Genomic DNA, 7,414 nt, shown 5'->3' with positions numbered 1-7,414 from the left:
TTGTATCTCTTCCCTTTTCAGTATCTACTTTATCACCAATGAAAATCAAAAAGAACATTTAGAGCTCCCTCAGTTCTGGAGTTGTCTGATCAGAAGGCTCTAGCCGTGTTGTAGCCCAAGTTTATCTTTCAATTACGACCTTCCTGTCAGCATTCTCTTCTTAGCTGAGCATGTCTTCTCACCTGATTACTAAGAAAGATTTAACTCTCATGTAGTCCTCAGATTCCTAGCTTATGGGAACTTTATGTCCTTTCTTTATTCTTTGAGTATAAAGTCTTCTTAGGGTCTAGGCTACTAGAAAATAAGTTCCTAATTTGCAGTCTGAACCTCTTCCCTGGCCATTTGGAGAGCATACATTTGTACTTTCATCTGTTGCCTCTGATACCTGAGCTTCTGTTAATGAAGCATTGAGCCAGTTGGCATACATAAGCACATCCATCATCCATCTTTGCTGTCATCATCACCATCAGTCATTCACCCTTGTTGGCCTCTTAGTCTATGGCAGGGCACTGGATACTTCCCAGAAGTAACATCAACACCAGAAAGCCCCACCCCATTAGATGACATGGAGAGCAAAGCTGAGTTGGACAGTGAGAATGGAATGATTTTTAACTTCAGTGACTCTACCTTTCTGCTTCCTTTATGTGATGTTCTCAGGGAAAAGTAAAAGAAGATCAGCAAACTCCTTTCATATCTAGAGCTCATGGCTCTATATCACATGCTATTAAACTTTATGCCAGGAAGAAGTGTGCTTTCTGCAAATGTGTCAAGTGTATTTTCTAAAGCACAAATCCAACATTATTAACAACCAGGAACTTAGTGTGAATCCCACTCTGCACAGATGGGAGATTAACACAGCTCAGCAAAATTTTGAATGTGACAGCTTTTTGGGGTGCAGATTAATTTAAAAAATACCTTATTTGACATAAGTCAGAATATTACATTCCAAGCCCTTGCGAGTCAATGTGCCTGAGGGATCAATATGACTGGTGACATGCAACTTAGAAATCACACCAAAAATATCAAGACTTTAACTGTGTGCTAGCAAGTGTTAGGCCTTCTCCAAAGGCGTGTGTGCTGCCTCTCCCCCCAGAGTACTCCCCTTGCTGACACTGCCTAGGCAGAACTGGATGTATGGTTAAGTAACTTTGAGAATTCCTAGACTTACACAGTCATTCAAGTGTTAAAGGAGTGGCAACATTAACCCACATTTTGAGGAGACAGCTATAGCTCACAGAGACTAGTAGAGGACAGAGACAGTATTTAGGTCAACAAACATGCAAAACATAATGCCAAATGGCAAGCAGGCTATGGAATTAATAAACAAGGGTCTGAGAAGCAAACATTGGGGTTATATGAGTTAGGGTAGCCAGAGTGCCTCTTGGATCAGGACATTTAGGCAAAGGGCAAGAGGATTACAGGTGGAAGAGAAGTATGTGCATCCTTTGGGAATATTCCACGAGAGGGAAATGACTACCAAAGATCACATAAAAACTGTCCACAAATGCATAAAGCAAAATTGGAATTTTTAAAATTGATGTTGAGGCTTTTCTTTTACTTGCCTACCTAACTCACTGGGAACTACAACCTATGAAGCAGTTTCAAGAATTAATATTATACAATTAAGAATGGGAAGACAGCTTTGGTGTTTTTGAAAGAATACAGGACTTAGGGTGAAATTCGGGTTTTCTATTTACCTGTATCAAGTAATATGTTGATGCTACCAACTAATACATGTAAATAATGACAAATTACTTTGTCTCTACATCTTGGTATCTTTAACTATAAAGCAAGGCAATTACATAATGAAATGAGATAATAATTGTAAAATACTTTATAAATTATGAAGTCTTCACCTAAGGTGATACTACTGCTTTTTTTTAAATAATAGGTAGTAAAAGCCTAAAATATTCAGTTTTGCCCAACTCCAATACCAACATGTAGTGTCAGCTCTGGCCATTGCGCACAGGAAGAATATTAGTGACAATACAGTGATGACTTAATTAACAAGCTCTGGTTCACAACTTCTCTGTAGGGAACTAGTCACTCGTCCTTTACTTCTCTTTAAAGAGCTAACTGGGATACTAATATCTACTGGCATTCTATCTTTGTTGGAAAGTTTTGCCTTAGTCATTAAAACATAAAAGAGAAATTGTGTTGGTAAATTAGGTGACATTTGAACAAAGTATCTTTCTCCGTTATATTCATCAATAATGATGATCTCTGCAGTATCAAAAAAAATCTTAAGTTTAAGGATGTGGGATTTTTCATTGCTGCCAGTGATATCATAGGAAGGCAATGTCTGCAGACCAGCATCCAAGTCCTCAGTTAGATAGTGCACATAGGAGGTTTCCATATGGAGTTAACCCTTTTATGGCTCCAGCCTTTATAATCTTTACGCTTTTCCTGCAGAAAAGCTTATCATTAAGAAGGAATTGAAACTCACTCACACTGGTGTGTCAATGTCTGATGAGTTATCTTTGGTTGAAAGTCTACAAATTGGGGTTCTTGTCCTGGTTTGAGATGACTTACCAAGTTCCTTGGCCCTCGGAACACCTCTTTCTTCACATACAAAATAAAGGAATTGGCCGTCACAGTTGATTCCCAAACTTGCATGTAAAAAATATCTAGAGAATTTTTGGATGAATATGAATTGAACTAAAAGGGTAGATATACTTCCAATTACCACCTCATTCCTTCTTAAGTTAATCACACCAAGCCAACTCGAGTGTTAGAGCCAATTAACATTTGCCTATACTAATTCCCACCCTTCTCTTCTCTTGACACCAATTTCTTTAATGCCAAACCTTTGTTTGTTTCATTGTCACTTTCTGCCCTGAACTGCACTGACATAAGTGATTGGCAGGAGAGATCTTATGTCAACAACCTGGACTCTATTAACAATTTACAACAAAAATCAGCTTTGCTTCTTCATCATTTCTTACTGGCAGGCTGCAGAGTCTTGTCCTGACCTCTTGTGGGCTCCAGGGCTGTTGTCATTGTTGTAAAGACATCTTTTATTTAAGGAACAGAAGCAATGTTTCCTGTTTGCTTTTAAAGGCCTCTGATATGACAGTGGTTTTGTGGCAACCAGTCTGCCTCAATGCATGATTTGGAGCCCAATCTTGCTCATCCCCACCCCAAGGCAACCAAGTGTTGTTATTAAGTGTATGAGTGTCTTTATTTAATCCCAGTCTCTTTCCTTTGGACTGTGATTTTGAACAGGTCAGATACCATTTTAGGAAGTTAATAACACAATTTAATAAGCAAATCTGAGAAGGTAATGATAGAATGTACCTCATCCATGATTATAAAGACTTAATCTATGACAGATCTTTAGAAGAGTTCCTGACCTACACTCAAAGTTCATAAAATGCTAATAACAACATATGAAATGCTTTTCTTGTGTGATCCTTCATTTGGTCGGCTAAAGATAGTTTGTTTCAAGAAAATGGAACTGAGGAGTTAGGCCACTTACTTTACGAGGTACTCAGTTGTGGCTTACTATTTTTAACAGTCTTATTGTGGTATAAATGACATACATTTCACTGCACACATGTAAAGGGTAAAATTTCATGAATTTAATCTACATCCACACCTGTAAGCCTGTCACTATAATCAAGAAGATACACATATCCATTTTTGGATATGTTTTGTCATGCTATTTTGTAATACAGCTATTCCTCTCTGCCACCACCTCTCATAGTTCTCTAACAACTACTATGCTTACACTCATGACTGTTTGCATGTTCTAGAATTTTATGAAATTGAATAATATAATGTGTGCTTTTTATCTGTTTTCTTTCATTGACCACTTCTTTGTGGGGACACATGCTTTCCTTTCTCTTGGTTAAATAAATGCTTTAGAATAAACATGTTGTATGGTAGATGTATATTTAACTTTGAAGGAAGAGACAAACTTTTCCAAAGTTGTACAGTTTTACATTTCCATCAACAGTACTTGAGATTTTCAGTTGCTCCATGTCCCTGTCAACACTTGGTATGGTTAGCCATTAATAATGAGTGTATACATGAGATACCACCTCACACCAGTCAGAATGGCTAAAATTAACAAGTCAGGAAATGACAGGTGTTGGCGAGGATGCAGAGAATGAGGAACCCTCCTACACTGTTGGTGGGAATGCAAGCTGGGACAGCCACTCTGGAAAACAGTGTGGAGGTTCCTCAAAAAGTTGAAAATAATACTACCATAGGACCCAGCAATTGCACTATTGGGTATTTACCCCAAAGATACAAATGTAGTGATCTGAAGGGGCACCTGCACCCCAATGTTTATGTCCACAATAGCCAAACTATGGAAAGAGCCCAGATGTCCTTTGGCAGATGAATGGATAAAGAAGATGTGGTATATATGTACGATGGAAAACTACTCAGCTACAAAAAAAAAAAAAAAAAAATATCTTGCCATTTGCAACAACATGGATAGAACTAGAAGGTATTATGCTAAGTGAAATAAGTCAGTCAGAGAAAGACAATTATCACAGGATCGCACTCATATGTGGAATTTAAAAAACAAAAGAGTTGAACATAGGGGAAGGGAAGGAAAAATAAAATTAGACCAAATCAGAGAGGGAGACAAACCATGAGACTCTTAATCATAAGAAACTGAGTGTTGCTGGAGGGAACGGGGGTGAGGGAATGGGGTAAATGGGTGATGGACATTAAGGAGGGTACGTGATGTAATAAACACTGGGTATTATATAAGACTGATGAATCACTGACCTCTACCTCTGAAACTAATAATATACTATATGTTAATTAATTAAATTTAAATAAAAAATGAGCGTGTACCACGATCTCCCTTTGGTTTAATTTGCATTTCCCTGATGACTAATGAATTTGAGCATCTTTTCATGTGCTTATTGGCCATCTGTATGCCTCCTTTGGTAATATGTTAAAATATTTTGCAGATTCCATTGTTTTTCTCCTTACTGACTTTTGACAGTCTTTAATATAATATCATATAAGCACTTCATCAGATATGGGCTTTGCAAATATTTTCCTTAGCTTGTATCTTGCCCTTTCATTTTCAAAAATGTTGTATTTAGAGGAGAAACTATTTCAAAGTAAAAAGAAGTATTCTTTTATATAGTTGATCACTTTGGTTTCCTATTTAGGAAATACTTTTCCAAACCAAATGGTCAACAAGGATTTCTCCTAGTTTTTCTTCTGTATGTTTTATAGTTTGTCCCCTTTACATTTATTATCCATTTGAGTAAATTTTTATATACAATTACAGGTAAAGTTGACAGTTTTTTGTTTTGTTTTTCTGCATTTTGTTCCACAACCATTTATTTTAAAAAATATCCCTTCCCATTGAATTCTCTTAGAAATTTCATAGAAAATAAATTGACCATATATATATGGATCTATTTCAAAACTCTACTGTTCCGTTAATCCATGTGTCTATCTTTTTAAAAAATGTGTATTTCTTTATGCCAAATATGACAATGTGTATTTGTAACTTTATGTTAAGTCTTAAAATCAGAGTTGCATAAGTCCTCCAACTTTGTTTTTCCATATCAACATTTTGGGTAATTGGGTTCTGCATTTCTTGAATGTTAGAATAAGAATATCAATCTCTATAGAAAGAAAATCCTGGTATGCTGGTATTTTGTTTAAGATTGTTCCTAATCTAGGGATCAATTTGGGGAGAATTGGTGGAATAATAGTCTTTCAATTCATAAACAGTATATGTTTCATTTTATTCACTCGCTTAATTTCACTTAAGAGTGTTCTGTGGTTTTCTGCATATATTTCTTGAAATTTTTAAATTTATCCCTAATCACTTCGTATTTGATATAGTCATAGCCTATATTTTATTTCCTTCTTTCATTGCTATAGAAATACAATTGATTTTTGTATATTTCCTTTAATCTTGCAAACATTCTAGATTTACTTCTTAGTTTTATAGATTTTTTTTATACTAGCTAAGATTTTCTACATAGGCTATTATGTCATCTGTAATATATGTTTTATATTTCCTTTTCCATTCTGTGTATCTTTTTCTTTGTTTCTCTTTTTCTTGTTCTTTCTTTCCTCTTCTCTCTCTGTCTTCTTCCCTCTGTCTCCTTCTTTGCTTCCTTTATTTGTAGTTTTTATTTTATTGCACTGGGTAAGTACTTTCGGTACAATCTAATAGAGTAGAAGTGGTGACAACAGTTATTCTTGTTTATTCCCTAACATCAGGGGGAAAACATACATTCTTTCACCATTAAGGGTGATGTTATTTGGATGCTTCTATAGATGTCCTTTACTGTATTGATCAAGTTCACTTCTATTCCTAGTGCCTTGAGAGTTTTCATCATGAACGTATGCTAGATTTTGTCAAATGTTTTTTTTTCTGAATCAATTAAGATAGTCATGTTTTTTTTTAACCTCTTAATATGGTGATATATATAAAATTTTAAATGTTAAACAAAACTTAACTTTAGGATAAATCCCACTTGATCAGGACGTAGTATTTTTAGTACACTGCTGGATTCGACTTGCTAAAATTTTAAGAATATTTTTATCTTAACTCACAAACAGATGAAGTTCTATACTTCTATATTTTTTCTGTTTTTTTATCAGGATAATACTGGTATCATATTATCATTTCTTTAATAGATGTAAGGCTATTTATATTTTACTAGTTGGTGTCTTTCAAGGAATTTGTCCATTTCATTTAAATTGTTCAATTTTGGGGCACCTGGGTGGCTCAGTCGTTAAGCGTCTGCCTTTGGCTCAGGTCATGATCCCAGGGTCCTGGGATCGAGCCCCGCATCGGGCTCCCTGCTCTGCAGGAAGCCTGCGTCTCCCTCTCCCACTCCCCCTGCTTGTGTTCCCTCTCTCACTGTGTCTCTCTGTCAAATAAATAAATAAAATCTTTTTAAAAAAAATAAAGTGTTCAATTTTATTGGGAAAGTTTTTCATAAAATCCCCTCATTATCAATTTAAAGTCTGTAAAATCTGTAGTGATTATTCTTTTTATTTCTAACACTGGTATTGTTTCTTTTTTTCCTGATCAGTCTGCCTACAGGTTTGTCAATTTTTATAGATTCTTCCAGAGAAATAGCTTTGATTTTCTTGATCTCTTCTATTTTTTTTTTCTATTTTCCATGGCCTTGTTTTCTATTGTTTGGGATTAATTTAGTATTCTTTCATATTCTTTCTACATGCCTTAGATTTAATTTGTGTTTTTTTTCCCTTTGTTTTTTGGTTCTTTAATTGGAAGCTGAGGTCATTCCTTTTAAGCCTGTCTACTTATGTAATAGAAGAACTTAGCAAAATTCCCCTCTAAACATTCCTATAGGGGCGACTGGGTGGCTCAGTTGGTTAAGCATCTGCCTTCAGCTCAGGTCATGATCTCAGGGTCTTGGGATTGAGCCCTATGTTGGGCTCATTGCTCCAG

This window comes from Eumetopias jubatus, unplaced genomic scaffold, assembly GCF_037043125.1.
Source record: "Eumetopias jubatus isolate StellerSeaLion01/CBP00866 unplaced genomic scaffold, mEumJub1_p1.0 scaffold_5, whole genome shotgun sequence".
In the NCBI taxonomy this organism is placed as follows: Eukaryota; Metazoa; Chordata; class Mammalia; order Carnivora; family Otariidae; genus Eumetopias; species Eumetopias jubatus.
Note: the sequence above shows the minus strand (reverse complement) of the source record.